Source organism: Rhinoderma darwinii, chromosome 9, assembly GCF_050947455.1.
Source record: "Rhinoderma darwinii isolate aRhiDar2 chromosome 9, aRhiDar2.hap1, whole genome shotgun sequence".
Lineage (NCBI taxonomy): Eukaryota > Metazoa > Chordata > Amphibia > Anura > Rhinodermatidae > Rhinoderma > Rhinoderma darwinii.
In genome coordinates this window covers 31,598,432-31,625,470 of record NC_134695.1, presented here as the reverse complement: position 1 = coordinate 31,625,470, position 27,039 = coordinate 31,598,432, and the positions used below count along the sequence as shown (strand labels likewise).

Below are 27,039 nucleotides of genomic sequence, written 5' to 3'. Positions count from 1 at the left end.
TATGATACAAAAATAGAGCCAAGCAGATCACATAGATTTTTTTCTCAATAGTAAGTATAATAAATCTAACAAATTATTCAGTCCAAAAATACAACACCTATAAAAACCAAAAGGAAAAATGTTGATACTATTATTAATGTTTCTCATGATCCCACTACTCCAAGTAATTTGTCTGCTAATTCTTCACCAAAAGATCTGTTGAATTTGTCAATTCTTACAGTTCATAATGCTTCTATCGAACCATCTTCTAACATTCGGATACTGTACTAGATACCCCCACATCTCCCAATATACGAGCATTTACTTTGGATTTTCCCCTATTTCCAGGAGCCACTATCATTGATAAAACCCTGGCTGGATCGAATATGTCAGGTCCATTTTAACTCCAGCACTCCCCTCTACATCCTTAGGGAATGTCTTTTTTAGGGCAACCCTTTCACCAAATCCTCAACTACTCACCATTACCGACTTTTTTTAGTCCGAAAAAACGGTTCAGAGAAACTAAGGGAGGCAAAAATAAATAAAAAATAAAAACAGCCTCCTCTTTACCATACATGTCCATTTTCAATCTTTCTGATCACATTTTAAATACCTTTGAAATCTCACCTACTAGAAATTCATAAATATTTATTTTTTTTTAAAAACCCAGGTAGACCCATTAATTCTGGCATGCAATCACCCACCTGTAATCTCTCACATTATTTAGATTTGATACTTCAAAAATATGTAATAGAACTTCCGAGCTATCTAAAAGATTCCACTCAACTCAAAGATCTTCACTCAATACCTTTCAAAGATAATTTACTTCTTATTACATTAGATGTAAGTGCATTATATAGTAATATAGAACACACCCTAGGCTTAAAAAACCTTAAAATATATTCTTGATAGGGATATTGAGTTACAACCACTCCAAACGGAATTTGTAAAAGTATGGAGTTTATATTTGCCCGTGTTTCGCGCAGCACGCACCCATTGAAGTCAATGGGTGCGTGCAAATCGCGCTCGGCACACGGAAGCACTTCCGGATGCTGTGCGTGATGTGCGCTACAGTAGTAAAATAAATACATAAACATAAAAACAGAGTGTCATAAGGATGCCGGCTGCGCAAAAATCACGCAACCACACACCATATACAGATGCCACACGGACCTTTTACCTTTTGCACGTGCAATCGCAGCATTTTTTGTGCGTGCAAAACGGACACGTTCCTTATATGGGAAGGGGATCTAGTGAGTGCCACTGATTTCTGTCAATCACTAAATAATAAAATGTGGGGGGATCAATTTTTTATTTAACATTCAAAATGATGAGATAGATTTTCTGGATCTCACCATAGCTGTGTCAGCACAAAAGTTAATTACGCGCACACACTTCAAAAAGGTAGACACGAACAGCTACCTAAACATCCATAGTGGCGACCACTCTAAATGGCTGAAAAATATACCACACAGCCAATATAAAAGAAAAAGGAAAAATTGTACTTTACAAGCAGACTTTAACAAACACAGCCAGATTTTATAGAAACATTTTAAAGAGAAAGGCTATCCCCGTGCACTTTTGTCTGATGCATATAAAAGAACTGAGGCCCTAACACAAGGGGATTGTTTATTGGTTAATAACACTGATAAACAAACAAAAATGAGGACTAAAATAGAACAACAAAGTTCTCCTGAAGCTAAAAATGACCCCAATTTCAGTTAACTTTATCACAAAATATAATTTTGCTCAGAAGAAAATTGGGGATATTTTAAACAAACATTGGCATATTTTACAAATCGATCCCTTTCTCCGAACTATTCTACCTCCAAAACCAAGAATAACTTTCAAAAGAGCAAAGACGGTTAAAAACATCTTGGCTCCTAGTCGTGTGAACTTCTCCAGAACACTATATAGTTCTAAGAGAAATAAATATCAAAATGCACCTACACGCAAAATGGGCAGTTTCAAATGCGGAAGAACCAGATGTTTGTGCCAAACCATTAACAACAACACCGATACATTTCACTCCCAAAAAAATTCAAGATTGAGAAAAAGTTGAACTGTCAGTCACAATTCGTGATCTATCTGATGAATTGTAAATGTGGGCTGCAATATTCGGGAAGGACAATCCAACCTACAATCCAACCTCTGCACGGTCGGCTAAATGAGCACAGATCAAATTGTAGAAACAAATTCCTTCTTCACAGTGTTTCCAAATAGATGAAAGTCAAGCAGACCATTTCAATTCCCTATGTAACCGGGAGGTTTTGGGGATTTATAAACTGAAGACATTAAGACCAGTGGGTCAAAATGAAATTACGGAAACTATTATCTAAATGTAACTATTTATTTATACATTTTTGTATTATTTAAGTGAACAACCTCGATAAGGGTAACAAATGCAGTCTATTGTGTGCATATGTATGTACACATATACACAAGGAGATAACCACGACCCCAAAAAAACGATACCTTTTGATTGCAATCTAGTGACCTCAAGTTCCATAAAGAACATAGATTATCAACTGTAATTCCACTACAGTGGCAATCGGTAGTGTGTTCCATAGTGGGTTGGGATACACTATTGGCCCTGTGTTTTTACGAAACGAGTAAATAAACCAATATTTTGTAACTTACCTCCAACTTCATACTTACCTTTAGAGCTCTCTAAAAAGGAAGTACTCCATTCTCTTGGGTTTTTTCTTATCCTTTTTTTCTTTCCTTTCTCAAATCATCCATAATGTCTCACTTAAATGCCGACATGAGTGAAAGTATCACATTGTTCAGAATTGAGCCTCTAAGGCTTCCATAGCATCTCAGCATCACATCACCATGACAACCATGTATTTACACAATACCGTCCGTTTCTTTCATTCCATAAAATCTCATATATATTCATAATCTCTACTTAATTTCCACCAACATAGTGACCACGATACTTGCTCTACGTACATTTATAGAAATTTTAATATGTTGTGATTTATATGAAAAAAATACTCCTTTTTACGTACACCTTTTATAAATAATATATATGGTGTATAATCCTATCCATATTATTATTATTGTAACCTGTAATACCTGTATTCTTATATTCCCTATAATGGGGAACCAACGTTTTCTTGTTTGACATTGACTGCATACTAGTATGAATGTGACCTGTAACCTTGACCCGGTAGTCTTTGTTACTGCCGACCTGAGCTTTGGATATATAAAAAAAAAGTACATACCTGGAATTCACACATCATTTGTACTTAACCTGATGAAGAGGCCAGTTAGGCCTTGAAACACTTCGTTTTTATCTGTGCAAATAAATTTCCTTTGAACTCCATCTTATTTAGCTTTTCATGGTTTAACACCGTACCGACACGACAACGGAGAAAATAACCTATGGCTGCACCCTGGAATATTCCGCTTTTCTTTCCTTGATCTCCAGTATATATATCGAGGCTGCCACGGCTCTCGGATCGGAATTTTGGCTGCAACCTTATCCAAACCATTCTGCCCTGGTGGACAACTGGAGTATGCTCTATTGGATGTTATGCTCTTAGCATAAGTACACCAGGTCAGCATATTTGACCACCGTTCCTTAGATCTATTGTTTTTTACTGGTTCATATTCTTTGTTCTTTTTTTCTTTCCTCGTTTAACTTCTATATGGGGGCACAAAGTGAAGTTTTCTGCCATATTACTGCCACCGTGAGATCCCGCGCAAAGGGGCCCACTAAGTATGTGTCGCCCAAGGGCCCACATAAACCTGGAGCCGGCCCTCCTGGGCTGTACACCACCTTAGGCCCCAGCTTACACTACCACAGGAGAAAACAATAGACGAAAGGGGGCAGCCCTGCAGTGTACCACATGCAAGGAAAAAGGGATGTGGAAATTAATCATTCACCATGACTTAGTGATGTACTGTATATACACTCCTGAACATTGAAATTGCAATACCAAGTAGGGCAAGCCGTAAGATTATGCAAATCGAGAAAGTAACAGATGATAACATTTTCAAGCACCTAGCTCCAATCTGTGGTATGGGGAAGGCCATAAAAGCCAGATGAAAGCAAAATTTTTTAGTCATATGAAACCTCAAAAATCTGACCAAGTGTTGTGGGATAATTGTACAATGCCTCCTGTTTGTCGACGTGCAAGTTATCGCTACTTGTCGCAAACTGAGAGGGACAGAACCCTTAAACTGAGAGACCTTGGTTTATCACTCCGGCAGATCGCTATGCGCCTAGGCCGAGATGTCAGCACCGTTCAACGTTGTGTCCTGGAGGTTGGGAGAACAATAACAAAACGGGAATGACAGCAAGAGGCGCGTGGAGGCGAATCTCTGCACGGACAGATCATCTGATTAGAAGAATGGCGCTAAGTGAGCCATTCTGTACTGCACCTGAAATTAGACGTCACATCTCAAGCCTTGGGCGGCAACCAGTGTGGACACAAACCAACAGAAGGCTACCGCTGTTAAAGGCTATCATGGTGCACAGCAATACGGCAATGGAGGTCTATCCTCTTCAGTGATGAGTTCCACTTTTGTCTTGGATGCAATGATAGCCGGAGTTTAGTCTGGAGACCACTTGGGCAACGCCATGAAGTGGCCTTCACAAGGGAACGTCACACCCAGGAGCGAATTAAGGGTACCATGGGCCTGGGAAGTTCACAAGGTGTGCCCCCACCCCAAACTCTGAAGACGCTGTACCGTATGTTTGCAGATTTCAGTTTAGGTGGCCACAGATCTGGCACGGTTTTGAATTCGCTATAAAAGCAGAATGAGCCATACAGAAGAGAAAAAGCAGAATACTTTGAGACACTAAAGAGATCTGGAGCTTTAAATTGTTAGTGGCTTCCAGAAAAAAAAAAATCTGCTGTGCGTAAATATAAAGAACCTGTCTCTGTTGTTTAACACCTTAAAGTCCAAGCCATTTTTTTATTTTTAATCTCTATCTTCCTAGACCCATACCTTTTTTTATTTTTACGTGAATGGAGTGGTGTGTGAAGGATTATTTTTTGTGGGAGGAGTTGTAGTTTTTACTGGCACCATTTAAAGTACCATATAATAGGTGAATTCGAAAAAAACTGTGATTCCTCCATGTTTTTTTGGGTTTAGTTTTTACTGTATGTATATATTTACCTTAAGTACATTTAACATCTAATTTTACCTTCAGTTAAGGTAAATATATAAAGTCTCAGAACGAAGCTCAATAAATATATATACAGCAACAGAACCAAACTGAATACATATATTCCCCCCCAGAATCAAGCTCAGTACATATATACAGCACCAGAACAAAGCTCACTACATATATACAGCACTAGAACAAAGCTTGGTACATATATACAGCACCAGAACAAAGCTCAGTACATATATACAGCACCAGCACAAATACAGCTCAGTACAGAGGTCATTTGCAAATTCAGTTAAACCCCTGCAATATAAGTTTGAACGACATAAAACGACAGCTCCCAGTATAGCCTGAACAATGGTTAGGATATTCTGGTGGTTGTTTTTTTCCCCCAAAAAAATGCTACCATCCATCATCTCGCTGCAGGTCATACAGTTACCACAGTACTGATCGGTCACAGGGAGAATAAACCTTTACATTGAGTGACTCACAGGTGACGCCTCATATTCTTTTTCATTCTCTTTTTTTCTCCCGACCACAGCCCATTTCTGCAGTTTGCCGCTCAGATGTCTTCAGTTCCTCCCTTTTCCAACATTTCCGCACCTATAAAAATGAAGATAATATTTTCATGGTGTTACACTCTATGTGAATGAATATAATAGTATTGCACACTGTACCCCTGAATATAATAGCACCATGCTCTGTCCCCATAAATTGTGTTAAACACTGTCAAATAAAACACCACACACACACTAACAACACCCTCTTTAGATAGCGCCAGTCAGATTGCCCCATGTAGATAGCGCCAGTCACAATGCCCCCTGAAGATATTACCCAGTGTAGATACTGCCCAGTGTAAATAACGCCCCCTGTAGATATTGACCCCAACGCTGCCCACAGAAAAAAATAATTCCTGGTAGACGGCTGCGTTGACTCTGGACTTGATAGAACACAGTGGACCAACACCAGCAGATGACATGGCTCCCCAAACCATCACTGACTGTGGAAACTTCACACTGGACCGCAAGCAACTTGGATTCAGTGCCTCTTCACTGTTCCTCCAGACTCTAGAACCTTGATTTCAAAATGAAACGCAAAATATACTTTCATCTGAAAACAGGACCTTGGACCACTGAGCAACAGTGTTGGTCCACTGTGTTATGTCAAGTCCAGAGTCAACGCAGCCGTCTACCAGGACATTTTAGAGCACTTCATGCTTCCCTCTTCTGACAAGCTTTATGGTGATGCTGATTTCATTTTCCAGCAGGACTTAGTATGGATTTATGGTCCAATCAAGATTCATGTCTTCCTCACATTACCCCTTTTTTTGTTTTCTCACTTTTATTATATTTTTTCATTCATTTATCTTTTCACTTCGTCACTGTCACCTTTTTCACTAATTGTACACATATCCTCACTTTCACGCACATTGCACTCATTCATTTCTTCATTATTCATTTTCTTCTTCTTCACGTTCATTCAGGTTTATATTTATGATTGTTGTACTCATGTTACTCTTGTGACACATTTTTTACAATAATGTCTTATGTTCATATGTCTCTTTGCAGTAGAGTTACATCTAATTTTCTTCACTGGCGCTTTAAACCTTATTAGGGATCACGGTCGCTGTTTACAAACATTGTGTATCCAGGGTTACCCACCTTTTCGCTGCATCGCTCCCTCTGATTGGTGTTCAGGTGGTCGGCCTCCGTTCCGCCGCTCATGACGCGCCTGACTCCGGACCCACGTGACCGCGTCTGCTGACGCGGTGACGTGTGTCCGGCTCCGGCCCCTCGTGATCGGCGCTTCCGGTAGGCGCGGCCATCTTGTTTTCACCTCGAGGAAGCGATCGATAATTATGCGGCATTACACTATTATTACACTGCTACATCTGGGATCCCTGATTAGGATACTCCCTGATTGGTCAGCGCTCCCTATAAGAAGTGGAATATACATTATTCAATGCTACCCCCAGACGAAGGCAGTTGCGCCGAAACGCGCGTTGGGGCAGACATCTCGCTGTGCATGTTAAACCTGGGCTCTTAAATGGGTATGTCTATTGTCATTATTCATTGTGACTACTTTTTATACTCTAGCATCACCCATGTTTTTGCGGCGCTGTTATTACGTATTTGAGTACTCTTTCCTAGACCATTATATATGGTATATACCTCTATTTTCCTGTACTCATTATAATTAGTATACAGCTTGTCGATATATTCAGTGCCAGGTTAAGCCATTTGGCTTTCAGTACCTTCTGTCTATTTAGACTTTATTCATTATATAAAATTGCATGGCTTGTATGTCTTTTTTACCTGTTGGTTTATGGATTCTTTTTAATCATTGTATATTATGTGTCATTCTCTAATAAAGTGTTTCTTCATTTTTCTACATCTTCAGTCTTTTGGCATCTTTTTCTCTAGGTTATATATTTATGCTTTGGATGCTTTATGGGTATACGCCCTAGGATCTGGCTCTTACTTGAATACATGCTTGCTGACGGCCGCATTTTACTTTTTCTGAGCCATTTCAGATCCATGCTGTGTTTTTTGGTTATAGGACTTGGCACCTGCCCACACTGCCAAAAGTACCAATACCTGGTTTAATAACCACAGTATCACTGTGCTTGATTGGCCAGCAAACTTGCCTGACCTAAACCTCATAGAGAATCTATGGGGTATTATCAAGAGGAAGATGGGACACCAGACGCAACAATGCAGACGAGCTAAAGACCGCTATCAAAGCAACATGGGCTTCCATAACACCTCAGCAGTGCCACAGGCTGATCGCCTCCATGCCACGTCGCATTGATGCAGTAATTCATGCAAAAGGAGCCACGACCAAGTACTGAGTATATATACTGTACATGCTTTTTAGTAGGCCAACATTAAAAATAATTTTTGAAGTTGGGCTTATTTAATATTCTAATTTTCTAAATAGAAAATTTTAGATGTTCATTAACTGTTGGCCATAATCATCAACATTAAAAGAAAACAATGCTAAAAATAGATCACTCTGTGTGTAATGAAACTATATAATATATGAGTTACACTTTTTGAATTGAATTAATGAAATAAATTAACTTTTTGATAATAATCTAATTAATTGAGAAGGTCTAGTAGGTGCCACCCCATTATAATACATTTTGTTGAGAAACATGATGATCATTCCTCTGCAATCTCTTTTGCATGTATTGATCGAATGACTAATATCCCTGGTAATGTTGACCATCATACATTTGTGTTAATGTGCGATGTGAGATTTACTGGACTTTGAATACAGAAGCAGTAGAGTTCTTTTTATTTAAATACAGGTTTTCTCTTGCTTTTTTATATAAGTTTTTTACATTTTTCTACCAGATGTTGTTCTGCTTTGTTGTTAAGGAGATGAACACCAAAACACACTTTGCCTGCTACTGGGACTGTACCTACCTTGCTGACTGTTGTAACAATAATAACGAAGACTATGTTTAATACACTGACGAGTGTGGCGGGATCGTCTTTCATCATTCTCTTGTGTTACTCACCACTTTTGGTTCCAGCAATGAGTCCCAGTGAACATCTATGTCCAATTGCTAGGCAACTGGACACTGCTTCCTCTGCTCTAGCGATGCCATGGCTTCCTACACTTATCTGCTGACCACGTTGAGTTCCGGTGACGACCGTCAGCCACGTATGAAGTCAGGCCTAATGGCCTATTTAAAGGAAAGGCTTCCATGTACCCCTTGACTGCATAAAAAGTTACATCCTTTGTGTGGCTATTGTTCCTATTCCTATTGATTCTGTTCTGATCCTGACCACGGCTTTGTTCCAGAATTACACTCTTGTCCCGCCCTTTAGATTTGCAACTTGGATCCTGTTGTTCTACTACTAGTGTCAATTTATGGCCTGACTCCTGATTTAGGTTCTGTTTCATCCTTGCTACATCCCAAGTACTAATCTGTTGATAACGCCTGGCAACTCTCCTGACCACTACAGCACACCCGTTGCAAATCGGTAATTCTTCTGAGGACCTAAGAATCCAAACGGGAAACCCCCAGTGGCAGATCCGCATTAGGTCGGTTCAGGCGGCCGCCCGGGGCACAAGGCTGCCAGGGGCCCCATGGCCGCCCAAACCACACGGGCCCCCTCAAGCTCGGTGGCGTCGCTAACACCGGAGGAGGCCCGGGGCTAACAATAGCCACATTCAATTGTATCTGAGTCCTCAGGACTCAGGTACAAATGAATAATATAGACTGCAGGCCACGTTAGGTCTGCAGCCCATATGGCGCTAGGATGACTGCGCAGGCCAACGTAATGCGTATGCGACCGGCCTGGGAAGATGCGCATGCATACGGCTGGGGCGGAAATGGGGCAAGGTAAGTACAATATATCTTTTTTTTTTTAAGGGGGATAGCGCTGTGTGGCCCTATATACAAGGGGGGAGCACTGTGTAGACCCATATACAAGGGGGGAGAGTGCGGTGTGGCCCTATAAACAAGGGGAGGAGCGCTGTGTGGCACTATATACAAGGGGGGACAGTGTTGTGTGACGCTATATACATGGGGGAGCGCTGTGTGACACTATATACAAGGGGGAGAGTGCTGTGTGGCGCTATATACAAGGGGGGAGAGTGCTGTGTGGCGCTATATACAAGGGGGAGCACTGTGTGGCACTATATACAAGGGGGAGGGCTGTGTGGCACTACATACAAGGGGGGCTGTGTGGCACTATATACAAGGGGGGCTGTGTGGCACTATATACAAGGGGGTCTGTGTGGCACTATATTCAAGGGGGGCTGTGTAGCACTATATTCAAGGCGGGCTGTGTGGCACTATATTTAAGTGGGGAGGGTTATGTGTGGTGCTCTCTACGGGGGGCTGTGTAGCGCTATCTACAAGGGCTATGTCTGATGCTCTCTACAGGGGGGATGAGTGTGGGGCTAGCTATAGGGGGAATGTGTGATATCTAAAGGGGGTGTGTGTGGCATTATGTACAGGGGGCACTGTATGCAGAGCATTACTTTACAGTGTTTGACACAATTAGGGTATGTGCACACGATGAGAGGCTTTTACGTCTGAAAAGACAGACTGTTTTCAGGAGAAAACAGCTGCGTCGTTTCAGACGTAAATGCTGCTCCTCGTATTATGCGAGGCGTCCTTGACGTTTGTAATCTTGAGCTGCTCTTCATTTACTTCAATGAAGAACGGCTCAAATTACGTTGCAAAGAAGTGTCCTGCACTTCTTTGCCGAGGCAGTCAATTTACGCATCGTAGTTTGACAGCTGTCAAACGACGGCGCGTAAATGACAGGTCGTCGGCACAGTACGTCGGCAAACCCATTCAAATGAATGGGCAGATGTTTGCCGACGTATTGTAGCCCTATTTTCAGACGTAAAACGAGGCATAATAAGCCTCGTTTACGTCTGAAAATAGGTTGTGTGAACCCAGCCTTATATTCAGGGGTACAGTCTATGGTATTATTATATTCAGGGGCACAGTGTTTGGTACTATTTTATTCAGGGGCGCAGTGTATGGTGAGATTATATTTAGGGGCACAGTGTGTGGCACCATGATAATTTTGTCTTCGTTTATAGGTGTGGAAATGTTGGCAAAGTGAGGAGCCGAAGACATCTGAGTGGCAAAGTCTGAAATCTGTCATGTCCGGGGGAAGTCGTCATGAACTCTGGACTGGATGGAGAAGAAAAGAGGAAAAACAACTACTAGAATCTGAGAAGTTGTCACCTGTGAGTCACTAGATTTATAGAGAATCTGTCACCTCTCCTTGTATTTCACAAAAAGGCTTTGTGCAGTCCAGGACTGATAGACAATTCCCCTTGTCAGGAGGATGTGTTCCTGCACAGTGTGATACTGTGATACTGTGATACTGAGGGTAAAGTGCTGCTCACACGGAAGCAGCACTGCACTCATTAAACCTGTTCCAGGCTGCTGACCACACCTTTTTATCGGCAAAATCAGCTGTTTGCCGAGGGTCCCGGGAGCCAGAAACGAAATTAAATAGGTTCTCTGTGATGAGACAACCCTTTGAATGATAATATGGGGTGCTAATTTATCAAAAATAATGTATAATGATAGGTACGCAATAAAGATAACCTATCAGGAGTTTATATGTAATAAAAAAAACTGCTTTCATTAAATATTGACGTTGGAGTTAAATAATACTCTATATTGAATTATTGAATATTTCTTAACAGCTTTTAAATAGTGGTTGAGATTATATTGGAAACATTGCTCTAGAGAGCAGGGTTGCTTGAAGATGATTACTTGTCATGAGACTTGTCAGTGCATTGCTCATGTCAAGTAATAAAGCGCTCAATACAGCATCTGAGGATCTTTATGAATAAGTTGCATGTTACTGGGCTCCTATGCAGTGGCGTAGCTATAGGGGTCGCAGCGGTCGCAGTTGCGACCGGGCCCGTAAGCCAGGGGGGCCCCTAGGCCCCCCTCGCCACACTAACGCTGACTGCAGGGCCGGGCAGCCTATCTGGCAAATGCCAGATGCCGGTGTATGTAGTGTGCTGCTGCTGCCCGCCCACCTCTTTATCCCCAGCGGCGGGCCCTGCTCTGTAGTGTGACACATTTCCCCTCCCTGAGCAGCGCACAGCCCACTTGCTGGATGCTATACTACGCAGCCTGCTGCAGTCCAGCCAATTAGTGTGGGTCATACTGATTGGCTGGGCTGCACTAGGCTGTGTACTACAGCGGCCAGCATGTAGACTGTGCACTGCATAGGGGGGAATTGTCGTGGTCCTGGTAGCAGCAGGTGCCTCATAAATCGTCGACTGACTTATTCCACTCCCCCTCCCCCGACCCCATCATATTGCATCTTGTACCTGCTCTGCATAAGTAGGTATGTCCAGCCACCCGCCCACATTCATCCTCGGGGGACAGAGTGCCGGCTACATCATGGCTCACAGAGCTGAGCAGACATAGTCAGACTCAAAGGTAAGAGCCAGGCAGCACTGCAGCAGCTTATAAGAAAAAAGTGTCCCCAGTACTTTGCAAAGAAACTACTGTCTGTTATGCCCTTCCCCTGCATGGGGAACTATAACTCTAATCCTATCATGTGTGATACTGTCTGCTGGCCCCTGTATCTAATCCTATCATGTGTGATACTGTCTGCTGAGCTGTGTATCTAATCCTATCATGTGTGATACTGTCTGCTCAGCCACTGTATCTAATCCTATCATGTGTGATACTGCCTGCTGAGCTGTGTATCTAATCCTATCATGTGTGATACTGTCTGCTGAGCGACTGTATCTAATCCTATCATGTGTGATACTGTCTGCTCAGCCACTGTATCCAATCCTATCATGTGTGATACTGCCTGCTGAGCTGTGTATTTATCCTATCATGTGTGATACGTCTGCTGAGCTGTGTATCTAATCCTATCATGTGTGATACTGTCTTCTGAGCCGTGTATCTAATCCTATCATGTGTGATACTGTCTGCTGAGCTGTGTATCTAATCCTATCATGTGTGATACTGTCTGCTGAGCTGTGTATCTAATCCTATCATGTGTGATACTGTCTGCTGAGCTGTGTAATCCTATCATGTGTGATACTGTCTGCTGAGCGACTGTATCTAATCCTATCATGTGTGATACTGTCTGCTGAGCTGTGTATCTAATCCTATCATGTGTAATACTGTCTGCTGACCTGTGTATCTAATCCTATCCATAGTTTATAGGGTCGTAGTGCTATAGATATGCTGTCTCCTATACACACATTTTTTTGGGGCGGACACATATGTATTGGGGCTATTTCCCCTGACATTTTAAGCCCTTAGTCACGCCCCGGCTGCTAGTGCTGCATTGTTGGGTCACTTAGGTGACCCAGCGATGCAGCTGAAGGCTGCGGACCGTCCGCCATGAGAAGTTTGCGTGGGGGGGGGGCCCAATAAGAATTGTTGCATCCGGGCCCATGAGCCTTTAGCTACGCCCCTGCTCCTATGGCTGGGGCAAAAGAAAAAAGTGTCATTAAAATTAGTTCCCATATTAGCCAGGATGTACTGAGAATTATTTGGGCCCCAAGCATTACATGTCATGAGTCCCTTACCAACCACCATGATGCACTTGGTTTGGATTAAAATATTGAATTATAGGAGCACTTATCATTTGCATTTTTAAATATTTTTCATTTCATATTTAAGTCTTGTAGCGGTCTAAGAGGGGCCAAAAAATCATAGTAATTAACCTCTTAAGGACACCCCCAATTTTGGCCTTGAGGACCGAACAATATTTGTATATTTCCCTCTTTGCATCCCGGCGCTCATAACTTTTTCATTTTTTGTCCGATGAAGCCGTATGATACTTTGTTTTTTTGCGGGACGAGTTGTACTTTATGTAGGTACCATTTTTTGGCACATTTACTTTATCGTTTAAGTTATATAAATTTTTATTTGGGCAAAAACGTAGAAAAAAAAGCAGTTTCGCTGCAGTTTTCTTCTTTTTTTTTTACACCATACACCGATCATCATAAATAACATTATACATTTATTATATAGGTTGTTACGGACGTGGCAATACTAAATATGCAAGTATTATTTCATGTTTTGGAACTTATATTTTGAAAAGTTTATTTATTGTAAAAAATTTGTATTTCTGTGTATTTTACAATTTTTTTTTATTTAACATTACTTTTTTTTATTAACTTTACTTTTTATTTTAATCACAAAGAGAGATTTTTCATTTTGATTTTACATTTTTGAACTTTAATGTACTGGCATATACACCGCGTTCCAAATTATTATGCAAATGTTATTTTTCGCTGATTTTCCTAAATAGTCGATGCAAATGACAGTCAGTATAATCTTCAAGCCATCAACCGTTGGAGTATAATGCAAATTTTATTGAACAAATCTAATGATAACAGATTTTTTTTTTAGAAGTAAAAAACTCAAAATGCACTGTTTCAAATTATTATGCACAACAGAGATCAAAACATTTTAAAGGTTGTAAAGAGAACGAAAATGGTAATTTGTTGAATTTGCAGCATCAGGAGGTCATATTTACAGAAATCAAAAGCTCTTTCAATAAAAAAAAAACGTAACAAGCCAAGTTACATGTTAACATAGGACCCCTTCTTTGATTTCACCTTCACAATTCTTGCATCCATTGAATTTGTGAGTATTTGGACAGTTTCTGCTTGAATATCTTTGCAGGATGTCAGAATAGCCTCCCAGAGCTTCTGTTTTGATGTGAACTGCCTCCCACCCTCATAGATATTTTGCTTGAGGATGCTCCAAAGGTTCTCAATAGGGTTGAGGTCAGGGGAACATGGGGGCCACACCATGAGTTTCTCTCCTTTTATGCCCATAGCAGCCAATGACACAGAGGTATTATTTGCAGCATGAGATGGTGCATTGTCATGCATGAAGATAATTTTGCTACGGAAGGCACGATTCTTCTTTTTGTACCACGGAAGAAAGTGGTCAGTCATAAACTCTACGTACTTTGCAGAGGTCATTTCACACCGTCAGAGACCCTAAAGGGGCCTACCAGCTCTCTCCCCATGATTCCAGCCCAAAACATGACTCCGCCAACTCCTTGCTGACGTCGCAGCCTTGTTGGGACATGGTGGCCATTCACCCACCATCCACTACTCCATCCATCTGGACCATCCAGGGTTGCACGGCACTAATCAGTAAACAACACGGTTTGAAAATTAGTCTTCATGTATTTCTGAGCCCACTGCAACCGTTTCTGCTCTCCTAATCCTATTAATTTGTCTGGCAGAAACCTTCCTCATTATGCCTTTATCTGAACGAACCCGTCTGTGCTCTGAATCAGCCACAAATCTTTTCACAGTACGATGATCACGCTTAAAGAGGCTCTGTCACCACATTATACGTGCCCTATCCCCTACATAAGGAGATCGGCGCTATAATGTAGGTGACAGCAGTGCTTTTTATTTAATAAAACAATCTGTTTTCACCACTTTATTAGTGATTTTAGATTTATGCTAATGAGTTGCTTAATGCCCAAGTGGCCATATTTTTACTTTAGACCAAGTGGGCGTCGTACAGAGGAGTGTATGACGCTGACCAATCAGCGTCATGCACTCCTCTCCATTCATTTACTCAGCGCATATACACACAGCGCATAAAATATACACATACAAAGACAGAGACACACACTGTATACACACTACACACACATATACACACAGTCACCATGTCTCCTTGCTGACAGGTCAGGATGGGCTGTGGGCGGAGCTTCCTCCTCTGCTTCTCGGCTGTGTGTAACAGCAGAGCACAGAATAGAGGCAGAGCTGGAAGGGTGCAGCACGGAAGTGGACCTGTCCCCTGATCTGAGTCTCATCTGACCTCATGTCACTGATGTGAGGTCAGGTGACAGGTAAGGTGACTGGACTGGTCCACTCCCTGGCCGTCACAGACCCCAGTCAGAGCTCCGCTGCGTAATTTCTTGGCTCTTCCTAAAGCTGCTGCAGGTGTCCGACATACGGTGCGCCTATCAGCAGCGATCAGCTGCCCTTTGGCGCCCCCCTTCCCTACCACCTAGTTGCGCCCGGGGCACATGCCCCGCCTGCCCCCCTAGCTACGCCCCTGCGTTACTGTTTCTATGGTAGTTACAGCAGAGCAAAGCGTAATCTCGCTGTAACCTGTAATTTACTGCGTAATCTCGCGGGATTACGCTTTTCTCTGCTATAACTACCACAGAAACAGTAAAGAAGGGCAGAGATTGTGAATAGACATCCCGTGGAATGTCTATTCACTGTCTAAACACTTCAATATTGTTAATGTGTTAGTATAAGACAGCACATAAGGATCTAGCAGGATCCCTATGCGCTGAGTAAATGAATGGAGAGGAGTGCATGACGCTGATTGGTCAGCGTCATACACTCCTCTGTACAACGCCCACTTGGTCTAAAGTAAAAACACGCCCACTTGGGCATTAAGCAATTCATTAGTATAAATCTAAAATCACTAATAAAGTGGTGAAAACAGATCGTTTTATTAAATAAAAAGCACTGCTGTGATCTACATTACAGCGCCAATCTCCTTATGTAGGAGATACGGCACTTATAATGTGGTGACAGAGCCTCTTTAAGTTTTCTTGAAATATCCAATGTTTTCATACCTTGTCCAAGGTATTGCACTATTTCACGCTTTTCGTCAGCAGAGAGATCCTTTTTCTTTCCCATATTGCTTGAAACCTGTGGCCTGCTTAATAATGTGGAACGTCCTTCTTAAAGAGGCTCTGTCACCAGATTTTGCAACCCCTATCTGCTATTGCAGCAGATAGGCGCTGCAATGTAGATTACAGTAACGTTTTTATTTTTAAAAAGCGAGCATTTTTGGCCAAGTTATGATTATTTTCGTATTTATGCAAATGAGGCTTGCAAAAGTACAACTGGGCGTGTTGAAAAGTAAAAGTACAACTGGGCGTGTATTATGTGCGTACATCGGGGCGTGTTTACTACTTTTACTAGCTGGGCGTTGTGTATAGAAGTATCATCCACTTCTCTTCAGAACGCCCAGCTTCTGGCAGTGCAGACACAGCCGTGTTCTCGAGAGATCACGCTGTGTCGTCACTCACAGGTCCTGCATCGTGTCAGACGAGCGAGGACACATCGGCACCAGAGGCTACAGATGATTCTGCAGCAGCATTGGCGTTTGCAGGTAAGTCGATGTAGCTACTTACCTGCAAACGCTGATGCTGCTGCAGAATCAACTGTAGCCTCTGGTGCCGACACGATGCAGGACCTGTGAGTGACGTCACAGATCTGCACTGCCAGAAGCTGGGCGTTCTGAAGAGAAGTGGATGATACTTCTCGTCAGAAAGCCCAGCTAGTAAAAGTAGTAAACACGCCCCGATGTACGCACATAATACACGCCCAGTTGTACTTTTACTTTTCAACACGCCCAGTTGTACTTTTGCAAGCCTCATTTGCATAAATACAAAAATGGTCATAACTTGGCCAAAAATGCTCGTTTTTTAAAAATAAAAACGTTACTGTAATCTACATTGCAGCGCCTAACTGCTGCAATAGCAGATAGGGGTTGCAAAATCTGGTGACAGAGCCTCTTTAAGTAGTTTTCCTTTGATTGGGCACACCTGGCAAACTAATTATCACAGGTGTCTGAGATTGATTACAATGATCCAAAGAGCCCTAAGACACAATACCATCCATGAGTTTCATTGAAAAACGAATAATTAAATGTTTATGACACTTAAATCCAATGTGCATAATAATTTGGAACACGGTGTAGTTCTATGTGCGGTCCTTGTTTTGCGGATCTGTGATATTCAGCCGTATAAATGGCAACGGACGTGTGCTTGAGGCCTTAGGCCCTGTTCACACGGAGTTTTTTGACGAAACCGCCCGATTTCAATGGGAGGCGGACGAGTTTTTTTACCGCGAGCGCAAAAACCGCGTCGCGGTAAAAAGAAGCGACATTACCTATCTTGAGGCGGTTTCCACCTCCAAAACCCCATTTCAATCAGTCAGAAACGGGAAACAAACGTCTCAACGAGTGTTTTGACGAGTTTTTGTCAAACCAATGTGCAAAAAACGTCTGGAGCAGTTTTTGCAGGAGGAATTTTCCTCCTGCACAAAACTCAGTGTGAACACAGCCTCTGGCCTCATGCCCACTTCAGTTTTTTTCATCTTTTTTCACTAATAATTAAATGTTTATGACACTTAAATCCAATGTGCATAATAATTTGGAACACCGTGTATCTATATACCAGTACATGTGTACTACAGGCAGTTGTTAGGGCATACCTCAGTATGCCCTAACAACAGGGAATATGATCAGACAGCCCTGGGGTCCTTCAATGGACCCTGGACTGTCTGCCCATACCAGGTATAGCCATTGATCTCGTCACAGGAATTTGCTGTGACGCAATCAAAGGGGAGACCCCTTCTCATTTTTTTATTTGAATGCCGTGATCAGCTTTCAAGGGGTTAACGGCGGAGAGAAGAGGTTTATCCTCTCTCCGCCGTTAGAGCAAGGCTGCGGCTGTGTATTACAGCTGTCTCCCAGCTCATCATGGCATGCGGACACTGGCTGTCACACAAGATGAGAATACTCGTCCTGATGCGCCAAGTACCCGCCGCTCAGGACGAGTATTCTCGTCCTGTGTCGGCAACCAGTTAAAATAAATTTGTATTAGTTGTGTAAGGACCAGCGGGTTGTGGACCCCCTGTGCTACTCAACCGGTTTGACTTTGGGCCACCTCTAAGTAGCCTCCCTGGTATTCACCTTTTAACCCCCATATGGGGATCCGGGAGACTACCAGGACGCTACTTCATGAGTTGGTCCCGGTGTAAGTAGCACCTGGCCCAGTGGACCAGGAGACAACGGTGTAATACACTGAGGGTACTTGCACTGGCAGATGATACCTTGGCAGACAGGTGTGGATCAGAAGTCACAGTTCGTCTCAGGTAGTTGGATACAGACTGGCAGTAGATAGCAGGATAAAGACTGGTAGTGGATAGCTGGATACAGACTGGTAGCAGATAGCTGGATACAGACTGGTAGCAGATAGCTGGATACAGATTGGTAGCAGATAGCTGGATACAGACTGGTAGCAGGTATCGAGGTGTGGACTGGTATCAAGAAACAACTAAATTGCACTGAAGTTGCTTAGGCACCAGGTGATCAGAGGAGCTGCACTAAATATGCCTGGAGCAACAAGGATTGGATAGGAAGGTTTTTAAAATGCCTTTAAGAGGTGGCCAGGGAGCATGCGCGCACGACCTAAGGACGATGTGGCTTTGAGCAGGACGAAAGACACCGCCACAAGATGCAGGATGGAGACACCGTCAGCCACACACAGCAGAGGGACCAGGCTACCGGCAGGGCAGGAGCGGCATCCTCAGCGGTGTTACAGCTTATTTCAACGGCTATAGAAGTGAAAGGTGCCTTTAATGTACCTCTTCATATTATGTGCCACGGTACATCTTCTTTGATATGTGCATTAGGCCTGTATATAGTCTATATACTGTACAGTATATAACAAGATTGGGAGTGATGCAGTGCAGGGAAAATATTCAAAGTGGCCACTGTACTTTACCAGCAATGTAACGACTTTGTTCTTCTGATCAGTGGGGGTCCCAGTGAACCAACCAGGGGCGGATTAAGGGTACCATGGGCCCCGGGCACTTTTTCATGTCTGCCCATCCCCCCCCCCCCCCCCAAGTGCGAACTCCGAAGACGCTGTACCATATATATTTGCAGATTTCTGTTTAGGCGGCCACAGACCTGGCACGGTTTTAATTTAGCTGTAAAAGCAGAATGAGCCATATAGAAGAACGAAAGCAGAATTCTTCGAGACACTGAAGTCGTCAGGAGCTTTATAACTTTTTTATTTTTACGTCAAAGGAGTGGTGTGTGAAGGATTATTTTTTTGCGGGAGGAGTTATAGTTTGTATTGGCACCATGTAAAGTACCATATAATGGGTGAATTGGAAAAAACTGAGATTCCTCCATGTTTTTTGGGATTTAGTTTTTACTGTATATATTTACCTTCTCTTAAGGTAAAAGTAGATTTAACATATACTTTTACCTTAAGAGAAGGTAAATATATACAGACCCCGAACCATGCTCAGCACATATATACAGCCCCAGAACCAAGCTCAGTACATATATACAACACCAGAACCAAGCTCAGTACATATATACAGCACTAGAACCAAGCTCAGTACATAAATACAGCACTAGAACCAAGCTCAGTACATAAATACAGCACCAGAACAAAGCTCTGTACATATATACAGCACTAGAACCAAGCTCAGTACATATATACAACGCCAGAACCAAGCTCAGTACATATATATATATAACTCCAGAACCAAGTTCAGTATATATATATATATATACAGCACCAGAACAAAGCTCAGTACATATATATATATATATATATATACATACATACATACACACACAGCACCAGAATCAAGCTCAGTACATATATACAGCACCAGAACAAATACAGTTCAGTACAGAGATCATTTGCAAATGCAGTTAAACCCCTGCCATATAAATTTGTACATCATAAAACGACAGCTCCCAGTATAGCCTGAACAATGGTTAGGATATGCTGGGAGTTGCTGTTTAACAAAAAGAATGCTACCATCCGTCATCTTGCTGCAGATCATACAGTGACTACAGTACTGATCAGTCACAGGTAGAATAAACATTTATATTGAGTGACTCACCGGTGACGCCTCAGATTATTTTTCGTTCTTTTTCTCTTTTCTTCTCCATCCGGTCCAGACCTCTATGATGACTTCTCCCGCACACGGCCCTTTTCTGCAGTTTGCAGCTCAGATGTCTTTGGCTCCTCACTTTTCCAACATTTCCGCACCTGTAAACGATGATAAAATTCTCATGATGACACACTCTATGCTTCTAACTATAATAGTATCATACAATGAATATTATAGTACTATACACTGTACTCCTGAATATAATAGTACTATACACTGCGCCCCTGAATATAATAGTACTATACACTGTGCTCCTGAATATAATATTACTATACACTGTACTACTGAATATAATAGTACTATACACTGTACTCCTGAATATAATATTACTATACACTATGCTCCTGAATATAATAGTACTATACACTGCGCCCATGAATATAATAGCACTATACACTGTACTCCTGAATATAATAGTACTATACACTGTACTCCTGAATATAATAGTACTATACACTGCGCCCCTGAATATAATAGTATTATACACTGTGCTCCTGAATATAATAGCACTATACATTGTGCCCCTGAATGTGTGTGTGTGTGTGTGTGTGTGTGTGTGTATAGGAGACAGCATATCTATAGCAATACGACCCTACAAACTATGGATAGGATTAGATACAGTGGCTCAGCACAGTATCACACATGATAGGATTAGATACAGTATCTCAACAGACAGTATCACACATGATAGGATTAGATATAGCTTCAAGCAGAAGGGGTATCAAACTTACCCTGCTCTTCAGCCGCGGCGGATGTCCTGACTCAGGATGGTGGTGACGTCATGCGCTGCGCACCGGAAACAGGAAGGTAAGTACTGTAGTTACTATAGTAACGGGCCGCGGCTCCCGTTACTATAGTAACGGGCCGCGGCTCCCGTTACTATAGTAACTTTTTTATTGTGTAGTGCGTAGTGTAGTGTATAGCCACTGGTTGGGTGAGCGGTCCCACTTCACTCCGGTTCTCTGAACCGGCTGTAATTTTAACAGCCGGTAAGAGAGAAATGGGGCGAACTGGGCCCCCTTCCAGCCTCGGGCCCCGGGCACTTGCCCATATTGCCCTCATTGTAATCCGCCCCCGGAACCAACCCTAATAAATATGAAGTTCTGGAATAATTCTAGAGATATCCCAAAACTTTAGGTAGTCGGAAACCCTCTTTTAATGAAAACAAGTTATGCAGCATATCATGTGTCATAACCAGTTTATTATTTATATGCTTTTAAGAAAATGTACAGGATTTTTTTTCTGTAAATTGATAACTTAATTCCTATATTTTAAATTATGCAATTTAGGTGGTTAATAACAATATGAAGTCACATTGGACCTCATGCATTAAAGCTGTTTATTTTTAACACTGCCCTGATAAAATATAGCTGAAATCTGATTTTGTTACTATGGGCAACACTGACACTTTTTTGTTAGAACGATGTTTATGCATGAGGCCCATATCTGTGACGTTATTGTATCCGAGCTATTTCTGCTTGTGAACAGGAAATGTCTCAAATGAGTCATCACCAACCAACAGCAGTTTGGGTTGCTGAATTGCGTGAATTTTTTTTGGTAAAAATCTCAAAAACCTTTAGAACAAGGGGTGGGAGGTCCAGTCTGGTTTTAACTAATTCAATCATTTGGGTCTGTGCATTTTAAAGGGGTTGTCCGCTTTGGACCATCACCTTTTGTAGTCCACTGATGATTAGCTGATCACAGGTTTTCCTATTACTGCCCATCAATCAGCTGTAATCTGTGGTGGATAACCAGTGTTTTTACAGAGGTTGTCCAGGCATCAGGCTGTTTTTCATACTGATAACTTATCCACAGGATAGGTCATCCATATATGATCGGTGGGGGTCCGACACCTGGACCCCGCACCAATCAGCTGTTCCATCTGCCTCCGGGATCCGGATGTTATGCAGTGATCGGTGCCGTAAGCAGATGGCTCTGGTCAGAGTATAGCGGCCGTGCTGCAGTACTGCAGCTCTGCTCCTATTCTCCTGCAGCGCTACCTCAGGTCAATTTAAGCATTACACAGTTGTAATTGAAGTTAATGGGTTGTCCATATAATATACAGGTGTGCCTCCAGAGCGAAAGATGATCTTTGCAGCCGAACTGTATAATAAATGAGGGTCCATGAGAGACACCCTCTATCAACTCAGAGTTCTCAATGACAATGATTACTTAAAGGTCATGGACACATTTGACATGGAAAAAGTGATTCTTACATATGTTAGTGATTACTTATAGTTAAAAAAGTTTTAGGCTGCAATTTACATTCCTTCATTCATTTTTAGACCCCCTGATATTCAGTAAACAACCTGCTCCTAGTTTCAGACGTTTCTCAGGTTGGCGTGTCCCTCCCAATAATTCACACTGAATTTGAGGCCTGTGAGATCAGGATGCTGCTGCAGTCACTAACTTTCTTGTATCAGAACAGCTTCATTCCTGTACTGCTTTCTACTTCTAATACAGCCCATGTATAGTCTCCTCTCTACTGTGCATACACTGACACTAAGTGTGTGAGCCACCCCACCCCACTTCCCTTCCCTGCACAGTCTGCGGTGCAGCCTGTGTGAATATCCCCCCTGAGCTCTCCTGCCTGTCTACACTCTAATACTGACAGCCTATGTAATCTGTCCTTCGTAAAGACTTGGATGCTTTCCCCCTCTTGACATTCTGATCTGCCGTGTACAACTTCCTCCCCCTTAATGCTGTTATCTTTAAGGGTATGTGCACACGGTAGCAGGCTTTTACGTCTGAAAAGACAGACAGTTTTCAGGAGAAAACAGCTGCCTCGTTTCAGACGTAAATGCTCCTCCTCGCATTTTGCGAGGCTTCTCTGACAGCCGTAAATTTTGAGCTGTGCTTCATTGAGTTCAATGAAGAACGGCTCAAATTACGTCTGAAAGAAGTGTCCTGCACTTCTTTTGAAGAGGCTGTATTTTTACGCGTCGTCGTTTGACAGGTTGTCTGCACAGTACGTCGGCAAACCCATTCAAATGAATGGGCAGATGTTTGCCGACGTATTGTAGCCTTATTTTCAGACGTAAAACGAGGCATAATACGCCTCGTTTACGTCTGAAAATAGGTCGTGTGAACCCAGCCTTACACTGAGAGAAGAGAGGTGAGAGAAGAGAGATAGCAGACAGGAACAGCGGATTTATGTTAGAATTTATAGGAGAACCAGCTACGGGAAGTAGCTACACAAACTCTACAGCAGCAAAATTGTGAGAATTTTTAAAGAAAACGAAATAAAAAGTTAATTAATGTTGTATTTAGGAAAAAAAATAAAAAAAATAGTTCAGTGCAAAGGTGACCATGGGGGTTTATCTGGGGCATTTTTGAAAAAAAAATTCTAGAGCAGATAATATTCTAAAATAAAAAATATCCAATCCCTACCACTGAAATGCCCCCCTCCCTGCTTTAGTGCAACTGCTCCGGCCCTCCCTTTTGCTCTGGTCCCGGCAGCTCCTGCAGCAGTCATGTGACGTTTATTGGGCTTCTGCTGCTGTAGCGAATCACTGACCTCAGCATGCCATTCATGGCAGCATCACCGCTGAGGCCAGTGATTGGCTGCAACAACTTGTGACCGCTGCAGGAGCTTCCGGGAACGGAGCATTATGCAGCTTCTTTTTATAGTGGATACATAGAAGCTGCAGCGCTAAAACTAAATTACATTTTTAATAAATGTATATTACAAAAATGTTTAAGATGCACAAACACATACATTACATTAAAACAACTATTTCAAACATTTACAGAACCTTTAGGAGTTCAAGTTAACAGGTATATTATAGGTATGTGCTACCTCAGCGTTATACAACACTCATAGCATATATGATGCCCCACTATACCTATGTGTGCCTCCATATTCATAGAAAAAACATGGCATGCTCCATGGGACACTGTATTACAGAGGTAACATGATAATATAGACAGGGGCACCAAATGGTGGCAAAAAGAGCCATTGGGCCTCCGAACAGGCTCTGTGCACACTGCTGTGTGCATGGATCCTACAGATACTCATTAGTATTTGAGGACAAAGATATACTAAAATAGTTGCCATTGAAATCGTAAGGCGTATCCACCAGCTGCTCGTCGCTTACATTTTATGGTTTACAAATACTCAGCTGTCGGTTGTTAAATTTCTTTGCTTCTTTATGTACTATAACCAAAGTGATGGCTATATTATGTTTAGATATGTAAGACGAACTTGTAAGATCAATATATAAATGAATAGTTCAATTGTACTCACTATTTAGCACTTCTACACTGTGTGCACAATTATTAGGCAGTTGAGTATTTTGACCATATCATCATTTTTCTGCATATATTCCAACTCCAAGCTGTATAAACTTGACTGCTTATTGGATGCAGATCAGGTGATGTGTACTTGTGTAATGAGGGAGGGTCTGGCCTAATGAGATAAAGACCCTATATCAAGGTGCATAATTATTAGGCAGCTTGTTTTCCTCTGGCAAAATGGGCCAAAAAAGAGATTTAACGGACTCTGAAAAGTCAAAACTTGTTAAAAGTCCTTCAGAGGGATGCAGCACTCTTGAAATTGTTAAGATATTGGGGTGCGATCACAGAACCATCAAACGTTTTGTTGCAAATAGTCAACAGGATCGAAAGAAAAGTGTTGAGAAAAAACCCTGCATATTAACTGCCAAAGATTTGAGAAGAATCAAACGTGAAATGACCAGAAACCCATTATACTCCAGTGCTGTCATATTCCAGAACTGCTACCTCGCTGGAGTGCCCAGAAGTACAAGGTGTTCAGTGCTCAGAGACACGGCCAAGGAAAGGAAGCCTGAAACCCGACCACCACTGAACAAGACACATAATTTGAAACGTCGGCCAAGAAATATCTGAAGACAGATTTTTCAAAGGTTTTATGGACTGATGAGCAGAGAGTGACTCTTGACAGACCAGATGAATGGGCCCGTGGCTGGATCAGTAATGGGCACAGAGCTCAACAAGGTGGAGCTGGGGTACTGCTATGGGCTGGTATTATTAAAGATGAGCTAGTTGGACCTTTTTCGTGTTGAAGATGGACTAAAAATCAACTCCTAAAGTTACTGCCAGTTTTTAGAAGACACTTTCATCAAGCAGTGGTACAGGAATAAGTTTGCGTCTTCCAAGAAAACCATCATTTTTATGCAGGACAATGCTCCATCGCATGTATCGAAGTGCTCCACTGCATGGCTAGCTAGTAAAGGCCTTAAAGATGAAAGAATAATGCCCCTTCCTCACCTGACCTAAACCCTATTGAGAACTTGTGGGCCCTTCTTAACCCCCTAATACCGAAGGTATTTTAAACTTTAACCCCTTCCCGCACCTTGACGTTAATGCACGTCAATGTGTGCAGTTCGTTCCCGCACCTTGACGTGCATTGACGTCTGCACTTTAAAAGTTAACCGCCGCGCGGCGCAACACCGCAGCGGCGGTTAACTTCACAGTTAGTATGCCCCGATGTCCGGGCAGACTACAAGGGACGAATGAAAGCGGTCCCTTGCTCCAGATCGCTCTGATTGGTTAGTCTGTTCAGACTTTCCAATCAGAGCTTAGGATCTTAGAAGTACGACGTCACAGGCTCCGATTTCCTGTTGGAGTCAGGAAGTTAAGGAGATCGGAGCCTGTGGACGTCGTGAGAAGAGAAAGTGACAAAAAAAAGCCCAAAAACACCCATTAACCCCTTGATCACAGCATTTAAACTGTGATCACCCCCTCCCTTCCTCTCCCAGTCTATAAGGGAGATTTTTTTCTGTTTTTTAAAAAAAATAAATAATCATAAAACTCAAAAAAATAAGTTTAGTGAGCGTTAGTCAGCGTTAGTGCGCATTAGTGAGCGTTAATCAGCGTCAATTTAGTCGGTGTAAGACCGTCTGTTAGTCAGCGTCAGACCGTCCTGTTTGTAAATCAATCAGCGTCAGTCATCGTCTTTTTGTGTAGTTTAGTCACCGTTAGCCAGTTTTAGTGTCAGAAAATAAAAAACTTACTGCGTACGTTAGTGTTAGATCAGTGCATCAGTCAATCAGCGTCAGTTAGGATCAGTCAGTGTGTGATTGTCAGTCAGCGTCGTCTTTTTGTCAGTGTACTTTAGTCAGTGTCAGTTAGTCAGTCCTTTTGACCGTGTTAGTGAGAGTTTTAGTGTCATAAAATAAAAAAATAAAAAATAAAAATATTAGTGTACATTAGTATTTTATGTAAAAAAAAAAAAAGACAAAAAAAGTTATATTATACATTTGTTGTATACAGCACTTTAGTATACAAGTCCACATATACACTTTAGTAAAAATAATAAAAATGGCCCGCAAAACCTTTACTGCAGAGGAGGCATATGAGATGCTGGCATCGGACACCGATACTGCAAGTGATCCTGGGTCCGCATTTGTGCTGTCCTCCTCCTCAAGCGACACCGAAGAACCTCCTTGCAGTCGCAGGAGGGTTAGTGTTCAGGTTACACCTGCACTTGAACCTGAACCCAATTGGTTGCCCCCAACCTCCTACACCCCCCAAGTACCGGACTTTACTGCTGCTGCAGGGGTCCAAGTCCAGACATCAGGACTGTCCGAAATGGAGTTTTTCCAGCTCTTTTTTTCGGACAGCGTTGTGGAAAATATTGTTGAGCAAACTAATCTCTGTGCTCAACAATTCATTGCTGTCAACCCTGGTAGTTATTATGCCCGGCCTTACAGGTGGCA

At 42.2% G+C, this 27,039-nt stretch overlaps 1 protein-coding gene across 2 annotated transcripts in view; it reads left to right on the top strand.

Moving 5' to 3' along the window:
* RIPOR1 (RHO family interacting cell polarization regulator 1) overlaps nt 1–27,039 on the top strand; it is a 270,159-nt gene that overhangs the window by 39,262 nt on the left and 203,858 nt on the right. Inside the window, exon 1 of one of the 2 annotated variants that reach the window (XM_075837472.1) lies at nt 11,896–12,047. The exons of the other annotated variant lie outside the window; for it this stretch is intronic. The gene's annotated coding sequence lies outside the window, so the exon portion shown is untranslated. Of the gene's footprint in view, nt 1–11,895; nt 12,048–27,039 lie in introns of those variants that run through there. 2 annotated transcript variants of the gene reach the window in all.